Here is a 12,160-nt window from a genome sequence, read left to right on the forward strand (position 1 = left end):
TCCTGATTTGAGGAATTTGCAAATATGAGAAACGTGCTTGGGGAAATCAAGCATCTTGTGTGAGATTCTGCTTGGTCAAGAATGGAGTTTTCATACGTGCTCAGTCCTGCGAAGACCATGTGGATATTTCCTGAATTGTTTGGACTTGATTTTTGTTCCTAACTCTGTTCTGATTTGGGTCATCCTGAGTTATGACCTGAGTACAGCATCTTTATTTTCTTTGATTGTATCTTACTCTTTCTTCTTTATTTCTGGTTTTATGGTTGTTTCCTAGGGATTTTTTTCTTTAATGCATTCAAGAGTATTTATTAAATGCCAGTTATGTTCTTGGCAATGCTGATTCAAAATTTAATTAAATAGATAGATGTTGCCTTCGTGTCATTCAAAGACTGACCATGGGACTTTATTACTTTAGTATATGTCAAATCTATCCATAATGGCAACAAATAATTAAGGTGATCACATTCCACTTTTTGAAAATTAAATTCAAGAAGTTGGAGAATGGCCCTTGTTGCTGTGCTTTTAAGGAGATGCTGTGAATCTGGAACGCATCAAAGTTGGAGAACACCAGGCTGATCTACAGCTTTGTATGTAACCATCTCTCCACAAAAGTCCTGGAGCTGATTCTACTCTATTTCTGCAGAACACTGGTATTCACAGTCCTGGGTCAGAGGAAATGCTGAGGATTCAACTGTGCCCATGTCCATTCATTAGGCAGTTTTGACCCAAACCAACAAGATTAATTTATTTTATAATTAGCTGAATTTGATCAATGTAATGAGCTCAGCCATGTAATTCTTACTGCACTGTTTGCTCCAACAGCCCCTGAGTCACCAGCAAATGGCCCCAATCTTCCATCACAAAGGACACACCCTCGTGACAGGAAGTCATGAAGCCTGGGATTTAAGCTTTGTGGTAAGTTCTCCACAAGTGTTTGTTGAAGTGAATGAGACAAAGTCTCTAGAAGATTCTTGACTTCTTTTGAATGATGAAAGAAAGTTGTATTAGGAAATGGTAAATTCTGCTAACTGCAGACATTTGGGGCTAAGTGGTAGACCGTATTCTTATTCTGAGGGGATGCATGTCTGATTGCAAGGATGTACAGGAAAATCAGAAAGTCTCATTTTATAATCATGTCAGAATCAGACATTCTTCTGCTTTGCATGTTGCAAGCACATTGCAAGTCATGCCATGTTAAACACCCTGCTCACTTCTCAGCTTGCTTATTTAAATTAGAAAGGATAGGAAAATGAGCACAGGTTTAGAGTTCTAGTATCAGCTCTGTCACCAACAATTGCTATAATGTGGGCTTCAGTACTACATCTGTAAAATTATGAGCTTGGGTAACAGTTGGACTCTCAGGTTTAGTGTAAAGTTCCAATAAATTAACATGTAATACAAATAAAGCTAAGGTGAAGTTATCATTAATAATGATGTCATTAGAATGAAATAAGTAGTTTCTGAAACTGTTTATTTCCAATAATAGAGTTTCAAACCAGGATTCAGGGCATATTCCAAGAAAACTGTATACCAAGTAGGGGAACACACCTTTATTCATTCAACTCCTACTGTAGGTTTTCTTCTGGGGAAATGAATGGTGATGCAACATCAGGTTTGACTTCACACTTCTCAACCAGCATAGTCATGTAACAGGTTATAAACAAAGATGCACCATTCACATTCTTGATGTTATGGGCTCCAATTGCTCCTATATTTTCTCTCTACACTTTTCAAGAATCTAGACCTGTGAACACAACACGGAAAAGGGAAGAGGGCAAGTTGGCAGACTGTGCACATCTCTGTGAGGGCTTTGCTGTCTGCATCCACTTTTCTCCCACTGCTTGTTGTTATGTGTACCAGCAAGATGTGGTAGGTCCCCAAATCACCTAATGTCTGTCCCCAAAACACTTGCATTCATGACCTTATTTGCTGTGATAAGAAGGAAATGGCATAAGTCAGCATTGCCAAAATACTTTAAAAGTTTGAATTTCTACTTTAAAATAAAATTTTCCTTCCCACTATTCTAAGCCTTAAATACAAATTTTGACAACTGTCATGTGACTTTTTTATTTGGTTTAACTACATAAGTCATATTTCCACTCTTCCTTTGGTTATTATAATTATTTTAAGCAAGGTTCCTCTCTCCAAGTCAATATGGAATGATGAAATCTGAGTGCTGTACAAATTTTACCTAGAAGGATACTTTTGACTGGGAGACAAGAAAGAGCGTGTTTCACTGAAATATTTATTGGAGGGGAGGATGTTTCCTGATAATATTAATTTCCTAAAAAAAAAAAAAAATGGGCGTCCTACCTTGTGTGTGGGAAATTGGAAGCCAGGCACCACAATCCCTTAGGGACTAAAACAGCCATTTGTAAATCTGCACAGTGTGTCTGATTCTGCCCCCATTGAGCAACTGTAATAGGAGTTCTATAGACACTACAGGAGTTGAATCAAGACTACCAGGTGAAAGAAGTCTGCTGTCAGGGTCTTATATACATTAAACAAAGAAAAGGCTGGGCTTCCATCCTGGAATTGTACCATTCCCCAGTAAACAAGTCCCAGCTCTTAAAAACCATTTGTATTTATTACCAATACCTTGCTATTTTATTTATTAAGTTTGTCACTAAACCCTGTCTTGCATACACCAGTACTTGCTCGTGCATGCCTTATGAATATAGAAATTAGCATCTCATTTACTTGATAATTAGGCCAATAATAAACATCTGTTTGCTTCCATGTAGGGTAAGATTTCTACCCAAGTTACTTCTCTGCTCTTTACAATAGTTGTGCAATTAATTGTCACACTATCAATTATAGACAAACAACAATAGGAAATAATTTTTTCTTTTACACATTAGCTTTCATTGTAATTAAGATCCAAATTCAGACTCTGCTTTTGGAAAAACCATAATGCAGTGTTGTCTAACAATCTTGGTAAGTGTACATTTTCAGCTTGGCTTTTCTATTTCTCATGCAGCTCAAACATTTCATATTGTGCATTCTGCTATAAATGGCAGCTTCCACAAAGTCGTTTTTTTTTTAAAGCTCTTTTGGTTCCATTTCACTATAATGAAAAACACTACACATATTGATCATTGAAAATTTCTCAAGTTACCCTGTTATGTTCTCTAGTTTCTGTCTTAGCTAACCCCCCTCCTCCCCACAGATTAACCTGTACTTTAACCTTCTCTTCCTTCTAATAGGTCTTACAGCAAGAGAAATTATCTTAGAGATTTTAGGAGCGTAATGAAAGCTATGAAAATGTTTTCTTAATTGTTTAGGCATGGCTCAATCCACATTAATTTCTTTAAAAAAGAGGGCATGGGGAAAGAACACAATGTGTTTCTCTTCAGTTCACATAGATTTCAAAGTAAAGATGTAATTAAAAAAAAAAAAAACCAGAAACTTGTCTTTCTAACTAATAAAAAAGGAACTTGGTACTGTGCTCACAGCAAAGTCATGGAAGATAATTTGAAACTTCAGTTAGCTTCCTGTAGAGAAAAATAACAGCCACCAAACTAATGGGTAATCAATGGCCAATTGCTTCAGAAAAGAGGCGCCCCACAGAATTCCCTGGAAATGAATGTGCTACAGAGAATGCATTGGGAAATGTCTTAAGACTATCCAAGTGAGTCTACCTTTCTTAACAAATAAAGAAGTCTGGGGGTGTTATTTTTGCTAATCAAGGCCTGGAGATGAAATGCTGTCTTCATTTAAGTTTCCCTGTGCTTTTCTCTGAACCACTATATTAAAAACAATCTTCCCCCATGATTTCTGGTGCTGTAGTGGAGTATAGTTTATGTGAAAGTAAATCTGGAAAGATTACCTTTCAAAACTGCCAGATGCTTCGCATTTTCTGGTAGAAATCTGGATTCCAGGTCTGTAATGATATTTCCTGCTGTGCTCAACACTCAATCAGAACGTATGCTTCTTGGTGGGCAATGTAAGGATTCCAAGGCTAACCTGGCAGTTTGGCTTTTATATTTTTCCAACCCAGCTAGGGGGTATAAATTTGGATTCTGGGACCCCCAAGCTAAACTTCAGAAGGGGTCTTTGTTATACTTAGATCTGCTGCATTTGGAGCCCCCTCCTTTTTGTAAACTGCCCCATGCAATGCAGTTTATGATTATATTTATAACCCATGAATAAAACATACCTTTTGAAAAAGAAAACTAAATTATTGCATTAATGATACAGGAATGTATGGGTTCTCATTGCCCCTGGCTCTCCCATGTTTAGATTCAAGTTCTTTCTTCCACCCAGTTTGAATTCCATTAATGTCCCCTTTCCTCTCTTCCTTAATCCATCTTGCACATTCTGTAATATGGTGTGGTGGTTATTAGTGGATGCTCTGGAGTCCGAGAGACCAAGGCTGGAATCCTAGCTCATTCATTTTAAAGCTATGGGACCCTGGGATGGAAAACTTAATGTGCCTTCTCTGTGGTCTGCTCTTCTATTAACTGAAGCTAATATTAGCATCTACTTCCTAGAATTATTCTGACTAGTCAATGAAATAGTATGCATAGACTGTCTAGCATAGTGCTACAGATATCATACATATCAGTTAATGCAAATTGTTTTTCTTAACTGGAGGACAACCTTCAGGAGAACTGATATAGCATGGTAATTACAGAAGTGTGGAAACCTGAGGTTGGCTGCCTCATTTCAGATCTTGACTCCATTGTATACTGAGTGACCTTACACACATTTATGTTTCTGCATCTCAATTCCTTATCTCTAAAATTAGCATAATATTAATTAATGATGGACTAGTGTGAATTTTTTATAGTTTATTAACTAAACTTATAATACACTTGGTCCAACACCCCCCACACCTCAGTTGGTCCAACCCTTCTCCCCATGTCCCACGGTTGTCCTTGCCATTTCTTACAGTGCTCCTCTTAGAACTGTGGGCAAACACCCTAACAGGATCTTTTGGTTGGGATAACATACAATGAGATCAGCTGAATCAGAAGTGTTTTCTGAGAAACTGGCCCTTTTAAACAAGTAAGGTAGCCAAGGGGCTATGCATTCATGCATACAGACTAGTGTATCACCTGCTGACCTCTGGAGATTGTTCCTTTCTAATGCCATTTACTCATCCAAGAAACTTCTGTTCCTATAATCTGGAGCATATAAAGGTTATGAGTCTTTTACTTCTGGCATGCTTCTTGTGATCCTTTCAGCCTAGACACCATAGGACAAAGAAACCCTGTATTAATAAGATACGCCTGGACATTGTGTGCTTTCTACCGTTTTCTTGCTTATAAATATTATTTAATAAATCCTTGTACAGATTTATATGATGGTGTTACTTACTCTGTCACCTTGCAATCATAGTGCTATCAAGATTTTTCCTATTTTATGTATGTGTATTGTTTTCCTTGCTACCTGCAAAATTCCAGTAGTAAGAGGACTATCTAATACTATGTATAGCCTCAAAGCCTTGCATTATACTTGGCCTATCACAGGCATTTAATGCACTTACATCTTTCAGATAATGCTGCTAAAGCTATGTAGGATTGAATGTGGTTGCAAGTATCTGAAATTTGGTTGTCTCAGAAAAAAATTAACAATTATTGCTTACCCCAGGCAATGTATTCATATTTTAACCTCAAAAGAGATCTAAAGTAAGGTTGTTGTAATAGTTCACAATGCCAGGAATCTATGGTTCTTTTGTCTAATTGCTCTTCCATACTTGATTTTAGATCTCAAGGTTATCTCAAGGTCCAAGACAATATTGGAACGCCAGTCATCATGCTTCAATTGCATACAACAGAGAGACAAAAGAAGTGAAACTTCTCACTTGAACACTTCTTGGTTGAAGAATACTAGGCATCTTTTGTTAGTATCCTACTGGTCAATGAATCATACATAGCTATAAGGAATATAAGAAATTGTCACCTGTGTTCCAGACTGATGTTTATTTCTTCCATAAGTCACAATTGTATTATTAAAGAAGAAAGGGAGAATAGACACACGGATGACCTGCTGGCTCATCTCTACCCACTATGGCTTTTTTGTTCTAGTCTTTTACACATCCTCTTGATTCCTGCTTTTTGTTCACACAAAGGAATCAATTCGTCATTGAATATAACTAAATAAACTCAGGTAATAAGCAGTGCATCAATTTACTTATGTTTAGTGGTTTTCAGAATAAGTAACATAATACCTAGCCCACCTGCCTACCTGTTTGCTACAAGGAGTTGTCTCAAAAGGTGGAAAAAACTAGTAATACCTAATATTTGTCAAACATGTGCTATATCCTAGATACCAGGAGATACATATTTTAATCCTTACAACAATCATGTGAAGTAGACTTCATCAGCCACATATAAAAATTAAATAAATACATAACCTGGAAAGGCTAAACAATGTTCCTCACTCCAAGGCTAGTAAGAAGCTTCACTGGGATTGGAGTCTAGCATAGTTTTACTTCCACATTAATTTGGTAAACACTACGCAATACTCTCTCTAAAAAAGAATCAAACCAACTGTTGAAAGGTACTATAAATCATGCAAGTATAGTTCTGCATATTACACATTTTAATTATCTGATATGTGTTTATTGTGGTTTATGATGATTTTAACTATTCTCTGCAGAACATAGCATCATATAGAAATTGGACATAGCTTTTAGAATGAAGACATAATAAATCATCTCAGAATGTCTCACCATCTTGTTGCTTTTATCATTAGAACTTTCTTTGTTTGAAGTTTATGTCCCGTGGGTCACATAGTGAGTTAGAAGCATTCTTTCTCTTTCTCCTGGCTTTCTGGCTATACGCTAGCACTGTCAGGATGCATCGGGATGGAACTAGAGTCTTTCAGTGTATTCTTATGAGAGCAACAACACACGGTGAAGGAAGCATGATGGCCAAGTTAGTATCTCTGCTGCTCATTCCCTGCCTCCTCATCTGCAAACACCTTTTCAGAATCATGCCCTCCATCACTTTCTATGTGATTTGTCCAATTTAAAACACACACATACACACAAATATATAGTGCTCCTGGCATTGGGGTAGCAGGGCTGGGAGGAGGCTGAGTTTCAAAACAAAAAGAAATACAGCATTCTGTTCTATGTTGATATTTCTTCCCTTGTGACAGAAAATAAAATGCAAATGACAATTCAATTTCCATTCTCTCAGAACTGCTTGCCAAACCTCAGTCCTATACTCTGGATCTGACAAGCTTGTCACAGACCTCACACCCTTGATCATGGGTCAATGCACTTATGGGGAAGGTTCTCCAGGCTAACAGTGAGCCAATCAGTTTGTTTCTTTTCCAGGGCTTTGTAGTTGGAGCTGAGAGGTTGTCCAATCATTTTGGATGTAGAAATGCCCACGACATGAAGAGATAAAGATAGTTGAGCAGTAGAGAGTCAAAGTGAATCACATGAACTAACAGGAAAAAGATATGAGCTGGGGGTCAGAGTACCCAGCATCCCCCAAGGATTTTCCCTTCCTGCTTCTCTCATTTCTTTCCTCTTCACTTACATTTGCTCAATTTGATGTCTGCTATTAAATGTAACTCAAAGAACCTTCCCTAATTCAGGAGGGACCAAGAATATTAAAAGAGGCAAAGTGGGTGAAGACCTTCCAAATCAGTCTGCTACTGCGCAGCAATGAGGCAGAAAAACAGGAAATCCCCCACCCACCCAGGGAGATCCAGAGAAACCTTGCCATCTATACCCATCCTACGTGTCTCAATTTGGGAGACAGAATCATTTCTTCACTTCTCCCTGAGCTGGTGAAAGTCTCTTCCAGAAAGTTGTTCCAGAATCTTTGAAACTGAGCTGTACAAGCTTATGGACCGAGTCCCACTATTTGTAGTGTAATGGAAACAACAGGACTCTCTGTGCAGCTCTTAGGGCAGGGAAATCTCTTAGAAGCCATAAAGACTGAAACCAAAGATTCTTGGAATATAATGCATGAAGATGATCTTTTTGTTGGCACTCATCCACAAACCTTCAATCACTCTGTAAACTGAATTTCTTTCCATATGTTTTTCAGTCATTTACATTTAAGATAAAAATTATTGGCTCTGAGAGCCATTTGATGAGTGGTGATTCAACTGTTCTTCCCATTGTGATCTCGGCTCAGTGATGATTCATACTGTCCATGTGATGTTCTAAGAAAGTGGAATCATTCATGATGTCATCTAAAGTCATCACTTCGTAATCATACAATTCCATAATTTTTTTCAGCAAAGTTTGAAACAGTATCAATATCTGTTTTCTTACTCTGTTTTGAGTCTGTTTTATTTTGATTTCATTTACTGAAAACCTAATATTTAGCTTTAGAACAAAGATCCATTGTTTAACTTATGGAGATTATATATGTGTATATATATATAATCTCTGCTCCTGAGAACCATAAAGAGAGCATTCAAATCTTTCAAACTACCTGTACACTTTTTATCTTGGTTTATATTCTAGGAAAAACATGTTCATATGATTTATTTTTCATTATCAGAAATAACAGAAAACTATTTTAATGTATGCAACACCGGACTGTTTGACATTCAATTAGTTTAATTCTTCTCCCAACATTGTCTAATGTATCATATTAATATCCAAACTATAAGAATAAAAAAACTAAAAAAAACTATTAGTATAAAATATTTGAGCCATTCAACCTGCCTGTCCATATCCACTCTTTGATGAATGTAATTTCTCTTTTGCATTGGGAAGAGCTGTGTCTATTTACCATTTCCAAAATATCAAGTTATTTTAACAAGACAGTCCGAAATCAACAAAAAACATCCATTTTACCAAGTTCTATTGTGACATATAACCCTATTTTTCTTGATTGGGATTCTATATAGGAAGTTTGCCTAGATATAAAAATAAAATAGATATAGTCTTGGAGAAACTATTTTCATCATTTAAGAAAAAAATATACATTCCTGAGCCTTCACTGAAACTGTCCCACTTGGGTTTTTAGAATGACAAAAGGCATATTTTGCCTCATTTGCCTGTGAAAATATGCCTTTTTGAGAGCATGGAAAACCTATATTATTTGAAGTGCAACTTGATAAGTGTTTCATTTTTTATGAACCCCAGGAAAAGAAATTTATTCCATTTTTACAAATAGTAAAGTTTTTTTATTCCTAGAACCATCTCTATTCAACAGAAATTGGTATCATATACTGAATATTTCCCATGTAGATGGAGAATTATTCATAAAAGGCAGCAGAATCCACTTTTTCTTATGACAATTATTAGAGTTAGCATTGAGGTTTTATTAAGTGCTGAATATTTCACAAATATTATCTCATTTAATCTTTTCAGAACTCTAAATTCTCAGCTGCTCACTTCATTTTACAAATGAAAAAAGGAAGTTGTAAAGAGTTTAAATAATCTGCCTATAGTTGCATAGCTGGTAAGAAGAAGAGCTGATACTCAAACTCATGTTTCATCAAATTCTAAAAGTTCAAGGTACATCCATCATGGGTTGTATAAAACACCATTAAGAAGAGATGCTAGGTTGCCAGACCTGGGCCTGCCACTTACTCCTAAAGTGAACTTGAGAAAGGCATCTAATTCTTTCGCATGTTATTTTTTTTTCATTTCTATAATACAAGGAAAACGGTATCTTGTGTGTTGTAGAGGGTCAAAGGAGATGGTTTCAATAAAAATACTCTGAATCTGCCAAGTGCTCTTCATAAATAGCTCATATACATTTAAAATTTTAGAACTAAATGGTGTGTGTTTGCTGCTTAAGGTCACAGATGAAAACTCAAGTACTACAGGCAGCAGGGCTGTGCATTATTTTTAAGTGAGGAGTGATTGATACTGATTGCTCCAGCTTTTCAAGAAATCTATCGTCATAGAAAGTACTGTCGTGCTTTGTCTAAGGAAACAAGATACTGTTTTAGAGTATTCACATTCTCATCAATTTTTCTTGAAAAACATATAATTACACAATGGCTGTATGTGAATCCTGAGAGTGAAGAGTGAGGGAAGGAATTGCAGAAAGCCGTAAGATATGATGAGTATGGTGGAAGATGAGGATTTGCATCCATTTCCTTTCTGGAAATGATGATTTTATTTTCTAAAAGAGAAATGCTAATGATAGCTTATATAAGAGAAATAGACTGCCTTCTGAGTCATCTTGAAGGAAAATTTACTTGGAATAAAAATGGTTTCAGAACTAATCACATCCTATTTTTTGTCAACTTTAATGTTTAGAAAAGTTCATCAAATAAACTCAGTTTAGTACGGATATTCTATGCGTGTGTGTGTGTGTGTGTGTGTCCACTTACATATGTGTGTATACCCAAGAGAGAAAAGACAACATTAATACTTGCTTAGTTGCCTATAAATTAGCATTATGTGTCAGAGAAGGGCTATTCGTTATATTTTCTTATTTAATCCTCCCAACAATGTTGTTGCTGTTATCACCAAAGAGAAAAGTCTTAGAAAGGTAAATGAACTCCACTCATTACCTCTCACAGTAACTATAGTTTAAAAGGAATTTTCCATGCATTATCTTCATATTGTCTCAGTAATACTGCAATGTGACATGGCTCTTATTTTGCCATTGGAGTCAATAATTCTCTGAAGAAAGGGAGAAAAAAATACCGTAAGTCATACAATCACTAAGTCAAACAGCTAAGAACCCATACCTTTTTTTTTTTTTATACAGGCAGAGTGGACAGTGAGAGAGAGAGACAGAGAGAAAGGTCTTCCTTTGCTGTTGGTTCACCCTCCAATGGCCGCCACGGCTGGTGCGCTGCAGCCAGCGCACTGCGCTGATCCAAAGCCAGGAGCCAGGTACTTCTCCTGGTCTCCCATGGGGTGCAGGGCCCAAGCACTTGGACCATCCTCCACTGCACTCCCTGGCCACAGCAGAGAGCTGGCCTGGAAGAGGGGCAACCAGGACAGAATCCACTGCCCCGACCGGGACTAGAACCCGGTGTGGAGAATTAGCCTATTGAGCCGCGGCGCCTGCAAACTGATGAAATCTTTGCTTAATATGTACTGAATTGATCTTCTGTATATAAAGATAATTGAAAATGAATCTTGATGTGAATGGAATGGGAGAGGGAGCGGGAGATAGGAGGGGTGTGAGTGGGAGGGAAATTACCGGGGGGGGGGGGGGGGCGGGAGAGAAGCCATTGTAATCCATTAACTGTACTTTGAAAATTTATATTTACTAAATAAAAAATCAAAAAAAAAGAATCTAACTAAAAAAAAAAAAAAAGAACCCATACCTTGCTTGATCAATTTCAAAGCCCAAATGCACCCATTTCTGAAGGAGTGACATCTCCCTGCCTTTGTCAAGTTTTCTGGACAGAAGTGAGTTGAAGTTTCCACTGGGTTCAAGTGGAGGGGATTATGCAAGGATGTGACTCATTGAGGATTACTTCAGAGTATATCTGCCTCAGCTTGGATAGGAACTCATTCAACCCAGATTAAAATTGTCATGTCATTTCATTTCTATTATTCTCTTTTGTGTATTGATATGTAATTAATAAAAAGAGCTGAGGGTGCAGTAAAGGATAACATTTGTTTTATAAAGTTATGTTAAAATTATGCAGCCAAGAAACCCTCTCATAATGCTTTCATTGTCTATTTCTCCACATTTCTAGTTCTTGATAACCATTTTGTATATAAAATTAAAAACTTTCACAAACACCACTAATTATTCTAGTATTTTATTCTTCCATTAATGACCATTTATACAGCAATTGACTCAAATAATTTAGCATATTGAGTGCAGAAGATTTTGTATTTGAAAGTGAACTTTGGCTACTAACAATAAATTCAAATGATGCATCTTGTTTTCATTAACATAGTTTCAGTGATCATTTATGATAGGAAACCATGTAATCACATAAGCATGGATACTGTAAAATTCCAGGAAGACCAGATATAATGCCAAAGAAGGCATTAGACAATTTGGTTTCCAAAATTCTGAGTTTTATTTTGAGCCCAATACTAATTTAAAGCCAATATTTATGCAGTGCTCTTTGTGCGGATTTCTCACTCGTAGTGGAGCTGATGTTTTATCTAGAATTCTATGTGATATTTTTCATTACTGCTTTTATTTATCTGAGTCTTCTGTAATTTTGCTTGATTTAATTTTACAAAATTAATTTTGTTGTTAAAAAATTGCATACGAGTTTTGCTATTAAACTTCTCTGTACCAGT

General features: G+C 36.6%; 1 long non-coding RNA gene across 2 annotated transcripts; it reads right to left on the reverse strand.

The window, feature by feature from the left end:
- Window positions 1–1,482: 1,482 nt before the first annotated feature.
- Window positions 1,483–8,077, reverse strand: LOC103350136 (uncharacterized). 2 transcript variants are annotated; one of them, XR_518216.3, is made up of 3 exons: window positions 7,704–8,077; window positions 5,069–5,190; window positions 1,483–1,744 (listed from the first exon to the last, which is right to left on the reverse strand). It is a non-coding gene; the product is annotated as an uncharacterized lncRNA (long non-coding RNA). The 2 variants fall into 2 exon arrangements; XR_518215.3 differs by having other exon boundaries at window positions 5,061–5,190.
- Between the last annotated feature and the right edge of the window lie 4,083 nt (window positions 8,078–12,160).

The sequence above is a fragment of the Oryctolagus cuniculus genome, chromosome 7 (genome assembly GCF_964237555.1).
Source record: "Oryctolagus cuniculus chromosome 7, mOryCun1.1, whole genome shotgun sequence".
In the NCBI taxonomy this organism is placed as follows: domain Eukaryota; kingdom Metazoa; phylum Chordata; class Mammalia; order Lagomorpha; family Leporidae; genus Oryctolagus; species Oryctolagus cuniculus.